Source organism: Phyllobates terribilis, unplaced genomic scaffold (assembly GCF_046119375.1).
Source record: "Phyllobates terribilis strain yellow unplaced genomic scaffold, ASM4611937v1 Scaffold_138__1_contigs__length_4804227, whole genome shotgun sequence".
Classification (NCBI taxonomy): domain Eukaryota; kingdom Metazoa; phylum Chordata; class Amphibia; order Anura; family Dendrobatidae; genus Phyllobates; species Phyllobates terribilis.
In genome coordinates this window covers 447,889-462,364 of record NW_027362898.1, presented here as the reverse complement: position 1 = coordinate 462,364, position 14,476 = coordinate 447,889, and the positions used below count along the sequence as shown (strand labels likewise).

The 14,476-nt window shown below is 46.1% G+C and overlaps 10 non-coding genes and 2 pseudogenes across 10 annotated transcripts; all 12 read right to left on the bottom strand.

The window, feature by feature from the left end:
* Positions 1–78: 78 nt before the first annotated feature.
* On the bottom strand, positions 79–269 carry LOC141205410 (U2 spliceosomal RNA). Its single transcript, XR_012276176.1, has one exon. It is a non-coding gene; the product is annotated as a U2 spliceosomal RNA (small nuclear RNA).
* Positions 270–1,388: 1,119 nt separating this feature from the next.
* On the bottom strand, positions 1,389–1,579 carry LOC141205176 (U2 spliceosomal RNA). Its single transcript, XR_012275950.1, has one exon. It is a non-coding gene; the product is annotated as a U2 spliceosomal RNA (small nuclear RNA).
* Positions 1,580–2,704: 1,125 nt separating this feature from the next.
* LOC141205175 (U2 spliceosomal RNA) lies at positions 2,705–2,895 on the bottom strand. The gene has a single exon (XR_012275949.1). It is a non-coding gene; the product is annotated as a U2 spliceosomal RNA (small nuclear RNA).
* Positions 2,896–4,015: 1,120 nt separating this feature from the next.
* Positions 4,016–4,197, bottom strand: LOC141205436 (U2 spliceosomal RNA). The gene has a single exon (XR_012276202.1). It is a non-coding gene; the product is annotated as a U2 spliceosomal RNA (small nuclear RNA).
* A 524-nt stretch (positions 4,198–4,721) lies between these two features.
* LOC141205504 (U2 spliceosomal RNA) lies at positions 4,722–4,837 on the bottom strand (annotated as a pseudogene).
* Positions 4,838–5,959: 1,122 nt separating this feature from the next.
* LOC141205174 (U2 spliceosomal RNA) lies at positions 5,960–6,150 on the bottom strand. Its single transcript, XR_012275948.1, has one exon. It is a non-coding gene; the product is annotated as a U2 spliceosomal RNA (small nuclear RNA).
* Positions 6,151–7,271: 1,121 nt separating this feature from the next.
* LOC141205349 (U2 spliceosomal RNA) lies at positions 7,272–7,462 on the bottom strand. The gene has a single exon (XR_012276116.1). It is a non-coding gene; the product is annotated as a U2 spliceosomal RNA (small nuclear RNA).
* Positions 7,463–8,585: 1,123 nt separating this feature from the next.
* Positions 8,586–8,776, bottom strand: LOC141205173 (U2 spliceosomal RNA). The gene has a single exon (XR_012275947.1). It is a non-coding gene; the product is annotated as a U2 spliceosomal RNA (small nuclear RNA).
* A 1,119-nt stretch (positions 8,777–9,895) lies between these two features.
* Positions 9,896–10,083, bottom strand: LOC141205480 (U2 spliceosomal RNA). The gene has a single exon (XR_012276240.1). It is a non-coding gene; the product is annotated as a U2 spliceosomal RNA (small nuclear RNA).
* Positions 10,084–10,877: 794 nt separating this feature from the next.
* LOC141205007 (U2 spliceosomal RNA) lies at positions 10,878–10,969 on the bottom strand (annotated as a pseudogene).
* A 1,122-nt stretch (positions 10,970–12,091) lies between these two features.
* LOC141205172 (U2 spliceosomal RNA) lies at positions 12,092–12,282 on the bottom strand. Its single transcript, XR_012275946.1, has one exon. It is a non-coding gene; the product is annotated as a U2 spliceosomal RNA (small nuclear RNA).
* Positions 12,283–13,427: 1,145 nt separating this feature from the next.
* Positions 13,428–13,618, bottom strand: LOC141205409 (U2 spliceosomal RNA). Its single transcript, XR_012276175.1, has one exon. It is a non-coding gene; the product is annotated as a U2 spliceosomal RNA (small nuclear RNA).
* Between the last annotated feature and the right edge of the window lie 858 nt (positions 13,619–14,476).

Below are 14,476 nucleotides of genomic sequence, written 5' to 3'. Positions count from 1 at the left end.
CCCAAAATCCGACAAACAAGCAAAATGAACAAAAAGCATTGAATTCAATTCTTTCTGATTTTAGAAACTGCATTAAAGAAGGGGTGCACCGGTCCTGGAGATACTGCAATACCAGGTCAATGCGCGGAGTGGACAGAGCAAGCTCTTTTTCCATCTCCCTGTTCTAAAAATCCATTTAATATATGGTCCCCAGATAGGGGACGTATCAGATACTAAACTGATAAGAACAGATACTACACTTGATCTTAGCCAAAAGGCCGAGAAGCGATAACCAGAATTGGTTTCCGACTACGGTGCCACCCAAGGATTCTGAAAAGTCCATTTGTGGAGATGGCCACCTGGACTCCCGTTAAGAAGACATGCTGTCAACCTCTAGATCCCTCACATGCCTGCACTTTTCGGCTTGCTGCTGCTGCAATCCACGCGTTTTAGATCTGCATAACTCCACCTCTTTTAGCACAGTACCCTCAACCCCCGGCTGTTCCCACCCGCCTCAAAACCGTTGGAAGGGAGGAGAACCAATTAAGGCGGGGGGTGGTGGAACGAGCAGCTGTCTACCCTTAGCAGGAGGGTTGCTGATTAATTACCTCTCCTGCTGCTGCTGCTGCTGGCTGTCCAGCAGCAGACTGAAGGTGGCTGCTGCTGTGCGCAGGTATATAAAGGCTCAGAGCCTATTATGACACGCGCAGCCAGCGTTCCATTGCCACATTCCGTCTACTGCAGGCGGGATACCTGGATGGCTGAATGTCACTGAGAAGCTCACAGAGACCGCCATAAGCAACAGTTTAAAAGAATGCCACAGACTAATCAACCAAACTTTTTGGGTTGGTTTCTCTTTTATAGTCTGCAGGCATTAAATGAAAGAAGTCAGTGTTCCAGCAGAGGGAGACAACGTTTCAGAAAAGGCATTGTAGCAAACCAAAAAAGAAATTTTAAGCGCAGCAGAGTAACCAGCTCACATACCTGTTAGCTCAGGTGAGTTTAAAAGGCTGCTGTTGATAACAAGGGCATTTGCTAAATAGATGGTGTGTGTGCAACAATATACTGAAAGGTCAATTATATTGTGCAGCTTATCTCACCACCTGTAGTTATTTAGGTGAAAGCTCCAAAATGCTTGCCTAATATGTCTGTTTATCCAAAAGGAAGTATAGAGGGAGAGCTAGATAGATAGCATTGCATTACATTACATTACATGGCAATGCAATGCACAGTTGCTGAAGTTGAACCAAAATGAGCTTGTCATCTGGCTTCTGCAACTTTTAACATGAAAAATCCAATGAGGAGAAGAAAAGCAAAGCCAAAGAGTCCATCCCAAAATCCGACAAACAAGCAAAATGAACAAAAAGCATTGAATTCAATTCTTTCTGATTTTAGAAACTGCATTAAAGAAGGGGTGCACCGGTCCTGGAGATACTGCAATACCAGGTCAATGCGTGGAGTGGACAGAGCAAGCTCTTTTTCCATCTCCCTGTTCTAAAAATCCATTTAATATATGGTCCCCAGATAGGGGACGTATCAGATATTAAACTGATAAGAACAGATACTACACTTGATCTTAGCCAAAAGGCCGAGAAGCGATAACCAGATTTGGTTTCCGACTACGGTGCCACCCAAGGATTCTGAAAAGTCCATTTGTGGAGATGGCCACCTGGACTCCCGTTAAGAAGACATGCTGTCAACCTCTAGATCCCTCACATGCCTGCACTTTTCGGCTTGCTGCTGCTGCAATCCACGCGTTTTAGATCTGCATAACTCCACCTCTTTTAGCACAGTACCCTCAACCCCCGGCTGTTCCCACCCGCCTCAACACCGTTGGAAGGGAGGAGAACCAATTAAGGCGGGGGGGGGGGGGGGTGGAACGAGCAGCTCTCTACCCTTAGCAGGAGGGTTGCTGATTAATTACCTCTCCTGCTGCTGCTGCTGCTGGCTGTCCAGCAGCAGACTGAAGGTGGCTGCTGCTGTGTGCAGGTATATAAAGGCTCAGAGCCTATTATGACACGCGCAGCCAGCGTTCCATTGCCACATTCCGTCTACTGCAGGCGGGATACCTGGATGGCTGAATGTCACTGAGAAGCTCACAGAGACCGCCATAAGCAACAGTTTAAAAGAATGCCACAGACTAATCAACCAAACTTTTTGGGTTGGTTTCTCTTTTATAGTCTGCAGGCATTAAATGAAAGAAGTCAGTGTTCCAGCAGAGGGAGACAACGTTTCAGAAAAGGCATTGTAGCAAACCAAAAAAGAAATTTTAAGCGCAGCAGAGTAACCAGCTCACATACCTGTTAGCTCAGGTGAGTTTAAAAGGCTGCTGTTGATAACAAGGGCATTTGCTAAATAGATGGTGTGTGTGCAACAATATACTGAAAGGTCAATTATATTGTGCAGCTTATCTCACCACCTGTAGTTATTTAGGTGAAAGCTCCAAAATGCTTGCCTAATATGTCTGTTTATCCAAAAGGAAGTATAGAGGGAGAGCTAGATAGATAGCATTGCATTACATTACATTACATGGCAATGCAAAGCACAGTTGCTGAAGTTGAACCAAAATGAGCTTGTCATCTGGCTTCTGCAACTTTTAACATGAAAAATCCAATGAGGAGAAGAAAAGCAAAGCCAAAGAGTCCATCCCAAAATCCGACAAACAAGCAAAATGAACAAAAAGCATTGAATTCAATTCTTTCTGATTTTAGAAACTGCATTAAAGAAGGGGTGCACCGGTCCTGGAGATACTGCAATACCAGGTCAATGCGTGGAGTGGACAGAGCAAGCTCTTTTTCCATCTCCCTGTTCTAAAAATCCATTTAATATATGGTCCCCAGATAGGGGACGTATCAGATATTAAACTGATAAGAACAGATACTACACTTGATCTTAGCCAAAAGGCCGAGAAGCGATAACCAGAATTGGTTTCCGACTACGGTGCCACCCAAGGATTCTGAAAAGTCCATTTGTGGAGATGGCCACCTGGACTCCCGTTAAGAAGACATGCTGTCAACCTCTAGATCCCTCACATGCCTGCACTTTTCGGCTTGCTGCTGCTGCAATCCACGCGTTTTAGATCTGCATAACTCCACCTCTTTTAGCACAGTACCCTCAACCCCCGGCTGTTCCCACCCGCCTCAACACCGTTGGAAGGGAGGAGAACCAATTAAGGCGGGGGGGTGGTGGAACGAGCAGCTGTCTACCCTTAGCAGGAGGGTTGCTGATTAATTACCTCTCCTGCTGCTGCTGCTGCTGGCTGTCCAGCAGCAGACTGAAGGTGGCTGCTGCTGTGCGCAGGTATATAAAGGCTCAGAGCCTATTATGACACGCGCAGCCAGCGTTCCATTGCCACATTCCGTCTACTGCAGGCGGGATACCTGGATGGCTGAATGTCACTGAGAAGCTCACAGAGACCGCCATAAGCAACAGTTTAAAAGAATGCCACAGACTAATCAACCAAACTTTTTGGGTTGGTTTCTCTTTTATAGTCTGCAGGCATTAAATGAAAGAAGTCAGTGTTCCAGCAGAGGGAGACAACGTTTCAGAAAAGGCATTGTAGCAAACCAAAAAAGAAATTTTAAGCACAGCAGAGTAACCAGCTCACATACCTGTTAGCTCAGGTGAGTTTAAAAGGCTGCTGTTGATAACAAGGGCATTTGCTAAATAGATGGTGTGTGTGCAACAATATACTGAAAGGTCAATTATATTGTGCAGCTTATCTCACCACCTGTAGTTATTTAGGTGAAAGCTCCAAAATGCTTGCCTAATATGTCTGTTTATCCAAAAGGAAGTATAGAGGGAGAGCTAGATAGATAGCATTGCATTACATTACATTACATGGCAATGCAATGCACAGTTGCTGAAGTTGAACCAAAATGAGCTTGTCATCTGGCTTCTGCAACTTTTAACATGAAAAATCCAATGAGGAGAAGAAAAGCAAAGCCAAAGAGTCCATCCCAAAATCCGACAAACAAGCAAAATGAACAAAAAGCATTGAATTCAATTCTTTCTGATTTTAGAAACTGCATTAAAGAAGGGGTGCACCGGTCCTGGAGATACTGCAATACCAGGTCAATGCGTGGAGTGGACAGAGCAAGCTCTTTTTCCATCTCCCTGTTCTAAAAATCCATTTAATATATGGTCCCCAGATAGGGGACGTATCAGATATTAAACTGATAAGAACAGATTTTTTGATTGAAGCTGCATCCAAGGCACTGAAAAATGTGACCGAAGTCACACCAAAACAGCGCACGAGGCGAGGATTCATGTGGACCCTTCCCGGAGGAGAGGGTCCCCAATAAACCATCCCCATCCCTCCGAGCCAGAAGGCCACAGCGAGGGTCAGGGATCTCCGATGCTCTCCCTAGCCGAAGCCGGAGAAGAGCCGTTTTCGTGCTCCCAGCTTCCATCTAGGCTGCCACCCTAGTGGAGCTGGAGCCTGTGTTGGTTTCTCAGCCCAAAGCTGACCGGACCTCCGACCAGGTTTATAAAAATTCCCCTTCCTAGCCCGGAGGCCAGGAATAGGGGGGGTTGCTCAGAAAGTATGATTGGCAAAGGTGCGGCGTGCTACGAAGCCAAGTCTTTCTGGGGTTCCCAGTCCCAGTAAGCTTGGACTCCCACCAGGGCGCCTACTCCTGGGGCACATTGCTCCAAAGCCCTCACACTTACCCAGCCTAGTGACTTCGATCCTGGAGGGCCATGTTTTCCATCAGATAACTCTATGAGCCACCTGGCGTACTAACAAGTGCACCAAACCAGTGTGTAAAATGCATCAATTTACTAGGGCAGCCCAAGGACAAAACTGCCTTTTCAAAAGATACTACACTTGATCTTAGCCAAAAGGCCGAGAAGCGATAACCAGAATTGGTTTCCGACTACGGTGCCACCCAAGGATTCTGAAAAGTCCATTTGTGGAGATGGCCACCTGGACTCCCGTTAAGAAGACATGCTGTCAACCTCTAGATCCCTCACATGCCTGCACTTTTCGGCTTGCTGCTGCTGCAATCCACGCGTTTTAGATCTGCATAACTCCACCTCTTTTAGCACAGTACCCTCAACCCCCGGCTGTTCCCACCCGCCTCAACACCGTTGGAAGGGAGGAGAACCAATTAAGGCGGGGGGGGGGGGTGGAACGAGCAGCTGTCTACCCTTAGCAGGAGGGTTGCTGATTAATTACCTCTCCTGCTGCTGCTGCTGCTGGCTGTCCAGCAGCAGACTGAAGGTGGCTGCTGCTGTGCGCAGGTATATAAAGGCTCAGAGCCTATTATGACACGCGCAGCCAGCGTTCCATTGCCACATTCCGTCTACTGCAGGCGGGATACCTGGATGGCTGAATGTCACTGAGAAGCTCACAGAGACCGCCATAAGCAACAGTTTAAAAGAATGCCACAGACTAATCAACCAAACTTTTTGGGTTGGTTTCTCTTTTATAGTCTGCAGGCATTAAATGAAAGAAGTCAGTGTTCCAGCAGAGGGAGACAACGTTTCAGAAAAGGCATTGTAGCAAACCAAAAAAGAAATTTTAAGCGCAGCAGAGTAACCAGCTCACATACCTGTTAGCTCAGGTGAGTTTAAAAGGCTGCTGTTGATAACAAGGGCATTTGCTAAATAGATGGTGTGTGTGCAACAATATACTGAAAGGTCAATTATATTGTGCAGCTTGTCTCACCACCTGTAGTTATTTAGGTGAAAGCTCCAAAATGCTTGCCTAATATGTCTGTTTATCCAAAAGGAAGTATAGAGGGAGAGCTAGATAGATAGCATTGCATTACATTACATTACATGGCAATGCAATGCACAGTTGCTGAAGTTGAACCAAAATGAGCTTGTCATCTGGCTTCTGCAACTTTTAACATGAAAAATCCAATGAGGAGAAGAAAAGCAAAGCCAAAGAGTCCATCCCAAAATCCGACAAACAAGCAAAATGAACAAAAAGCATTGAATTCAATTCTTTCTGATTTTAGAAACTGCATTAAAGAAGGGGTGCACCGGTCCTGGAGATACTGCAATACCAGGTCAATGCGTGGAGTGGACAGAGCAAGCTCTTTTTCCATCTCCCTGTTCTAAAAATCCATTTAATATATGGTCCCCAGATAGGGGACGTATCAGATATTAAACTGATAAGAACAGATACTACACTTGATCTTAGCCAAAAGGCCGAGAAGCGATAACCAGAATTGGTTTCCGACTACGGTGCCACCCAAGGATTCTGAAAAGTCCATTTGTGGAGATGGCCACCTGGACTCCCGTTAAGAAGACATGCTGTCAACCTCTAGATCCCTCACATGCCTGCACTTTTCGGCTTGCTGCTGCTGCAATCCACGCGTTTTAGATCTGCATAACTCCACCTCTTTTAGCACAGTACCCTCAACCCCCGGCTGTTCCCACCCGCCTCAACACCGTTGGAAGGGAGGAGAACCAATTAAGGCGGGGGGGGGGGTGGAACGAGCAGCTGTCTACCCTTAGCAGGAGGGTTGCTGATTAATTACCTCTCCTGCTGCTGCTGCTGCTGGCTGTCCAGCAGCAGACTGAAGGTGGCTGCTGCTGTGCGCAGGTATATAAAGGCTCAGAGCCTATTATGACACGCGCAGCCAGCGTTCCATTGCCAAATTCCGTCTACTGCAAGCGGGATACCTGGATGGCTGAATGTCACTGAGAAGCTCACAGAGACCGCCATAAGCAACAGTTTAAAAGAATGCCACAGACTAATCAACCAAACTTTTTGGGTTGGTTTCTCTTTTATAGTCTGCAGGCATTAAATGAAAGAAGTCAGTGTTCCAGCAGAGGGAGACAACGTTTCAGAAAAGGCATTGTAGCAAACCAAAAAAGAAATTTTAAGCGCAGCAGAGTAACCAGCTCACATACCTGTTAGCTCAGGTGAGTTTAAAAGGCTGCTGTTGATAACAAGGGCATTTGCTAAATAGATGGTGTGTGTGCAACAATATACTGAAAGGTCAATTATATTGTGCAGCTTATCTCACCACCTGTAGTTATTTAGGTGAAAGCTCCAAAATGCTTGCCTAATATGTCTGTTTATCCAAAAGGAAGTATAGAGGGAGAGCTAGATAGATAGCATTACATTACATTACATTACATGGCAATGCAATGCACAGTTGCTGAAGTTGAACCAAAATGAGCTTGTCATCTGGCTTCTGCAACTTTTAACATGAAAAATCCAATGAGGAGAAGAAAAGCAAAGCCAAAGAGTCCATCCCAAAATCCGACAAACAAGCAAAATGAACAAAAAGCATTGAATTCAATTCTTTCTGATTTTAGAAACTGCATTAAAGAAGCGGTGCACCGGTCCTGGAGATACTGCAATACCAGGTCAATGCGTGGAGTGGACAGAGCAAGCTCTTTTTCCATCTCCCTGTTCTAAAAATCCATTTAATATATGGTCCCCAGATAGGGGACGTATCAGATATTAAACTGATAAGAACAGATACTACACTTGATCTTAGCCAAAAGGCCGAGAAGCGATAACCAGAATTGGTTTCCGACTACGGTGCCACCCAAGGATTCTGAAAAGTCCATTTGTGGAGATGGCCACCTGGACTCCCGCTAAGAAGACATGCTGTCAACCTCTAGATCCCTCACATGCCTGCACTTTTCGGCTTGCTGCTGCTGCAATCCACGCGTTTTAGATCTGCATAACTCCACCTCTTTTAGCACAGTACCCTCAACCCCCGGCTGTTCCCACCCACCTCAACACCGTTGGAAGGGAGGAGAACCAATTAAGGCGGGGGGGGGGGGGTGGAACGAGCAGCTGTCTACCCTTAGCAGGAGGGTTGCTGATTAATTACCTCTCCTGCTGCTGCTGCTGCTGGCTGTCCAGCAGCAGACTGAAGGTGGCTGCTGCTGTGCGCAGATATATAAAGGCTCAGAGCCTATTATGACACGCGCAGCCAGCGTTCCATTGCCACATTCCGTCTACTGCAGGCGGGATACCTGGATGGCTGAATGTCACTGAGAAGCTCACAGAGACCGCCATAAGCAACAGTTTAAAAGAATGCCACAGACTAATCAACCAAACTTTTTGGGTTGGTTTCTCTTTTATAGTCTGCAGGCATTAAATGAAAGAAGTCAGTGTTCCAGCAGAGGGAGACAACGTTTCAGAAAAGGCATTGTAGCAAACCAAAAAAGAAATTTTAAGCGCAGCAGAGTAACCAGCTCACATACCTGTTAGCTCAGGTGAGTTTAAAAGGCTGCTGTTGATAACAAGGGCATTTGCTAAATAGATGGTGTGTGTGCAACAATATACTGAAAGGTCAATTATATTGTGCAGCTTATCTCACCACCTGTAGTTATTTAGGTGAAAGCTCCAAAATGCTTGCCTAATATGTCTGTTTATCCAAAAGGAAGTATAGAGGGAGAGCTAGATAGATAGCATTGCATTACATTACATTACATGGCAATGCAATGCACAGTTGCTGAAGTTGAACCAAAATGAGCTTGTCATCTGGCTTCTGCAACTTTTAACATGAAAAATCCAATGAGGAGAAGAAAAGCAAAGCCAAAGAGTCCATCCCAAAATCCGACAAACAAGCAAAATGAACAAAAAGCATTGAATTCAATTCTTTCTGATTTTAGAAACTGCATTAAAGAAGGGGTGCACCGGTCCTGGAGATACTGCAATACCAGGTCAATGCGTGGAGTGGACAGAGCAAGCTCTTTTTCCATCTCCCTGTTCTAAAAATCCATTTAATATATGGTCCCCAGATAGGGGACGTATCAGATATTAAACTGATAAGAACAGATACTACACTTGATCTTAGCCAAAAGGCCGAGAAGCGATAACCAGAATTGGTTTCCGACTACGGTGCCACCCAAGGATTCTGAAAAGTCCATTTGTGGAGATGGCCACCTGGACTCCCGTTAAGAAGACATGCTGTCAACCTCTAGATCCCTCACATGCCTGCACTTTTCGGCTTGCTGCTGCTGCAATCCACGCGTTTTAGATCTGCATAACTCCACCTCTTTTAGCACAGTACCCTCAACCCCCGGCTGTTCCCACCCGCCTCAACACCGTTGGAAGGGAGGAGAACCAATTAAGGCGGGGGGGGGTGGAACGAGCAGCTGTCTACCCTTAGCAGGAGGGTTGCTGATTAATTACCTCTCCTGCTGCTGCTGCTGCTGGCTGTCCAGCAGCAGACTGAAGGTGGCTGCTGCTGTGCGCAGGTATATAAAGGCTCAGAGCCTATTATGACACGCGCAGCCAGCGTTCCATTGCCACATTCCGTCTACTGCAGGCGGGATACCTGGATGGCTGAATGTCACTGAGAAGCTCACAGAGACCGCCATAAGCAACAGTTTAAAAGAATGCCACAGACTAATCAACCAAACTTTTTGGGTTGGTTTCTCTTTTATAGTCTGCAGGCATTAAATGAAAGAAGTCAGTGTTCCAGCAGAGGGAGACAACGTTTCAGAAAAGGCATTGTAGCAAACCAAAAAAGAAATTTTAAGCGCAGCAGAGTAACCAGCTCACATACCTGTTAGCTCAGGTGAGTTTAAAAGGCTGCTGTTGATAACAAGGGCATTTGCTAAATAGATGGTGTGTGTGCAACAATATACTGAAAGGTCAATTATATTGTGCAGCTTATCTCACCACCTGTAGTTATTTAGGTGAAAGCTCCAAAATGCTTGCCTAATATGTCTGTTTATCCAAAAGGAAGTATAGAGGGAGAGCTAGATAGATACCATTGCATTACATTACATTACATGGCAATGCAATGCACAGTTGCTGAAGTTGAACCAAAATGAGCTTGTCATCTGGCTTCTGCAACTTTTAACATGAAAAATCCAATGAGGAGAAGAAAAGCAAAGCCAAAGAGTCCATCCCAAAATCCGACAAACAAGCAAAATGAACAAAAAGCATTGAATTCAATTCTTTCTGATTTTAGAAACTGCATTAAAGAAGGGGTGCACCGGTCCTGGAGATACTGCAATACCAGGTCAATGCGTGGAGTGGACAGAGCAAGCTCTTTTTCCATCTCCCTGTTCTAAAAATCGATTTAATATATGGTCCCCAGATAGGGGACGTATCAGATATTAAACTGATAAGAACAGATTTTTTTTTTTTTTTTTTTTTATCGAAAGCCCGAATTCGTGTACAAAACCCGAGTGCGCTTAAAAAAGTGACAAGTGCCAAAAAAAAAGTGCACTAGGATGCTGGTCTTCTTGAAACCCTCTCCAAAAGGAGAAGGGTCCCCCAAACCATTCCCCGTCCCTCCGAGCCAAAAGGCCACAGCGAGGAACAGGGACAAAAAGCCACCTCCAGCCGAAGCCAGAGGCGACCCAATCTTACCCCCAGCACCTGCCCGAGTTCTCACCCGAGCATGGCACTGGGAGCCAAAGACTGTGCTCCCCTCCCGGAAGAGGGGAGCCAACAACGCTCTCCTCCCGAAAGAGGAGAGCCAGGGGGGTTCAGGGGGGAGCGGAACCTGATGGCCACACACTCCCCCCCTAGACCTGCCAAGAGAGGAACCCGTAAGGGAACCGCATCCCGACAAAATCCTAGTAGGACGTGACACACGTGAATAAGTGGACACACAGTGACAAAGAAATTAAATAAATAGTGAAGGTTTCACAGTATAATACTGCCCGGACCTTCGACCGGGAATTGAAAAATTCCCCATCCTAAGGCCAGAAGGCCCGGAATAAGGGTGTGTGCGAAGAAAGAAAATTTGAAGTGCTTGTGCAAATGTGCCATAAACTCAAGTGGGGTTCCCAATCCCAGTGAGTTTAGGCACCCCAGGGTCACCACTCCTGGGGCACTTCACACTTCGGGCTTTCGATCTTCCCCGGCCCAATGGCGTCGATCCTGGAGGGCCATGCTTTCCACCAGATGACTATATTAGCCACCTGGCGTACTAACAAGCGCCTAAACCCCAGTGTGCATAATGTATCAATCTACTAGGGCGGCCAACATCCAAAACCGCCTTTTCGAAAGATACTACACTTGATCTTAGCCAAAAGGCCGAGAAGCGATAACCAGAATTGGTTTCCGACTACGGTGCCATCCAAGGATTCTGAAAAGTCCATTTGTGGAGATGGCCACCTGGACTCCCGTTAAGAAGACATGCTGTCAACCTCTAGATCCCTCACATGCCTGCACTTTTCGGCTTGCTGCTGCTGCAATCCACGCGTTTTAGATCTGCATAACTCCACCTCTTTTAGCACAGTACCCTCAACTCCCGGCTGTTCCCACCCGCCTCAACACCGTTGGAAGGGAGGAGAACCAATTAAGGCGGGGGGGGGGGGTGGAACGAGCAGCTGTCTACCCTTAGCAGGAGGGTTGCTGATTAATTACCTCTCCTGCTGCTGCTGCTGCTGGCTGTCCAGCAGCAGACTGAAGGTGGCTGCTGCTGTGCGCAGGTATATAAAGGCTCAGAGCCTATTATGACATGCGCAGCCAGCGTTCCATTGCCACATTCCGTCTACTGCAGGCGGGATACCTGGATGGCTGAATGTCACTGAGAAGCTCACAGAGACCGCCATAAGCAACAGTTTAAAAGAATGCCACAGACTAATCAACCAAACTTTTTGGGTTGGTTTCTCTTTTATAGTCTGCAGGCATTAAATGAAAGAAGTCAGTGTTCCAGCAGAGGGAGACAACGTTTCAGAAAAGGCATTGTAGCAAACCAAAAAAGAAATTTTAAGCGCAGCAGAGTAACCAGCTCACATACCTGTTAGCTCAGGTGAGTTTAAAAGGCTGCTGTTTATAACAAGGGCATTTGCTAAATAGATGGTGTGTGTGCAACAATATACTGAAAGGTCAATTATATTGTGCAGCTTATCTCACCACCTGTAGTTATTTAGGTGAAAGCTCCAAAATGCTTGCCTAATATGTCTGTTTATCCAAAAGGAAGTATAGAGGGAGAGCTAGATAGATAGCATTGCATTACATTACATTACATGGCAATGCAATGCACAGTTGCTGAAGTTGAACCAAAATGAGCTTGTCATCTGGCTTCTGCAACTTTTAACATGAAAAATCCAATGAGGAGAAGAAAAGCAAAGCCAAAGAGTCCATCCCAAAATCCGACAAACAAGCAAAATGAACAAAAAGCATTGAATTCAATTCTTTCTGATTTTAGAAACTGCATTAAAGAAGGGGTGCACCGGTCCTGGAGATACTGCAATACCAGGTCAATGCGTGGAGTGGACAGAGCAAGCTCTTTTTCCATCTCCCTGTTCTAAAAATCCATTTAATATATGGTCCCCAGATAGGGGACGTATCAGATATTAAACTGATAAGAACAGATACTACACTTGATCTTAGCCAAAAGGCCGAGAAGCGATAACCAGAATTGGTTTCCGACTACGGTGCCACCCAAGGATTCTGAAAAGTCCATTTGTGGAGATGGCCACCTGGACTCCCGTTAAGAAGACATGCTGTCAACCTCTAGATCCCTCACATGCCTGCACTTTTCGGCTTGCTGCTGCTGCAATCCACGCGTTTTAGATCTGCATAACTCCACCTCTTTTAGCACAGTACCCTCAACCCCCGGCTGTTCCCACCCGCCTCAACACCGTTGGAAGGGAGGAGAACCAATTAAGGCGGGGGGGGGGGGGTGGAACGAGCAGCTGTCTACCCTTAGCACGAGCAGCTGTCTACCCTTAGCAGGAGGGTTGCTGATTAATTACCTCTCCTGCTGCTGCTGCTGCTGGCTGTCCAGCAGCAGACTGAAGGTGGCTGCTGCTGTGCGCAGGTATATAAAGGCTCAGAGCCTATTATGGCACGCGCAGCCAGCGTTCCATTGCCACATTCCGTCTACTGCAGGCGGGATACCTGGATGGCTGAATGTCACTGAGAAGCTCACAGAGACCGCCATAAGCAACAGTTTAAAAGAATGCCACAGACTAATCAACCAAACTTTTTGGGTTGGTTTCTCTTTTATAGTCTGCAGGCATTAAATGAAAGAAGTCAGTGTTCCAGCAGAGGGAGACAACGTTTCAGAAAAGGCATTGTAGCAAACCAAAAAAGAAATTTTAAGCACAGCAGAGTAACCAGCTCACATACCTGTTAGCTCAGGTGAGTTTAAAAGGCTGCTGTTGATAACAAGGGCATTTGCTAAATAGATGGTGTGTGTGCAACAATATACTGAAAGGTCAATTATATTGTGCAGCTTATCTCACCACCTGTAGTTATTTAGGTGAAAGCTCCAAAATGCTTGCCTAATATGTCTGTTTATCCAAAAGGAAGTATAGAGGGAGAGCTAGATAGATAGCATTGCATTACATTACATTACATGGCAATGCAATGCACAGTTGCTGAAGTTGAACCAAAATGAGCTTGTCATCTGGCTTCTGCAACTTTTAACATGAAAAATCCAATGAGGAGAAGAAAAGCAAAGCCAAAGAGCCATCCCAAAATCCGACAAACAAGCAAAATGAACAAAAAGCATTGAATTCAATTCTTTCTGATTTTAGAAACTGCATTAAAGAAGGGGTGCACCGGTCCTGGAGATACTGCAATACCAGGTCAATGCGCGGAGTGGACAGAGCAAGCTCTTTTTCCATCTCCCTGTTCTAAAAATCCATTTAATATATGGTCCCCAGATAGGGGACGTATCAGATACTAAACTGATAAGAACAGATACTACACTTGATCTTAGCCAAAAGGCCGAGAAGCGATAACCAGAATTGGTTTCCGACTACGGTGCCACCCAAGGATTCTGAAAAGTCCATTTGTGGAGATGGCCACCTGGACTCCCGTTAAGAAGACATGCTGTCAACCTCTAGATCCCTCACATGCCTGCACTTTTCGGCTTGCTGCTGCTGCAATCCACGCGTTTTAGATCTGCATAACTCCACCTCTTTTAGCACAGTACCCTCAACCCCCGGCTGTTCCCACCCGCCTCAAAACCGTTGGAAGGGAGGAGAACCAATTAAGGCGGGGGGTGGTGGAACGAGCAGCTGTCTACCCTTAGCAGGAGGGTTGCTGATTAATTACCTCTCCTGCTGCTGCTGCTGCTGGCTGTCCAGCAGCAGACTGAAGGTGGCTGCTGCTGTGCGCAGGTATATAAAGGCTCAGAGACTATTATGACACGCGCAGCCAGCGTTCCATTGCCACATTCCGTCTACTGCAGGCGGGATACCTGGATGGCTGAATGTCACTGAGAAGCTCACAGAGACCGCCATAAGCAACAGTTTAAAAGAATGCCACAGACTAATCAACCAAACTTTTTGGGTTGGTTTCTCTTTTATAGTCTGCAGGCATTAAATGAAAGAAGTCAGTGTTCCAGCAGAGGGAGACAACGTTTCAGAAAAGGCATTGTAGCAAACCAAAAAAGAAATTTTAAGCGCAGCAGAGTAACCAGCTCACATACCTGTTAGCTCAGGTGAGTTTAAAAGGCTGCTGTTGATAACAAGGGCATTTGCTAAATAGACGGTGTGTGTGCAACAATATACTGAAAGGTCAATTATATTGTGCAGCTTATCTCACCACCTGTAGTTATTTAGGTGAAAGCTCCAAAATGCTTGCCTAATATGT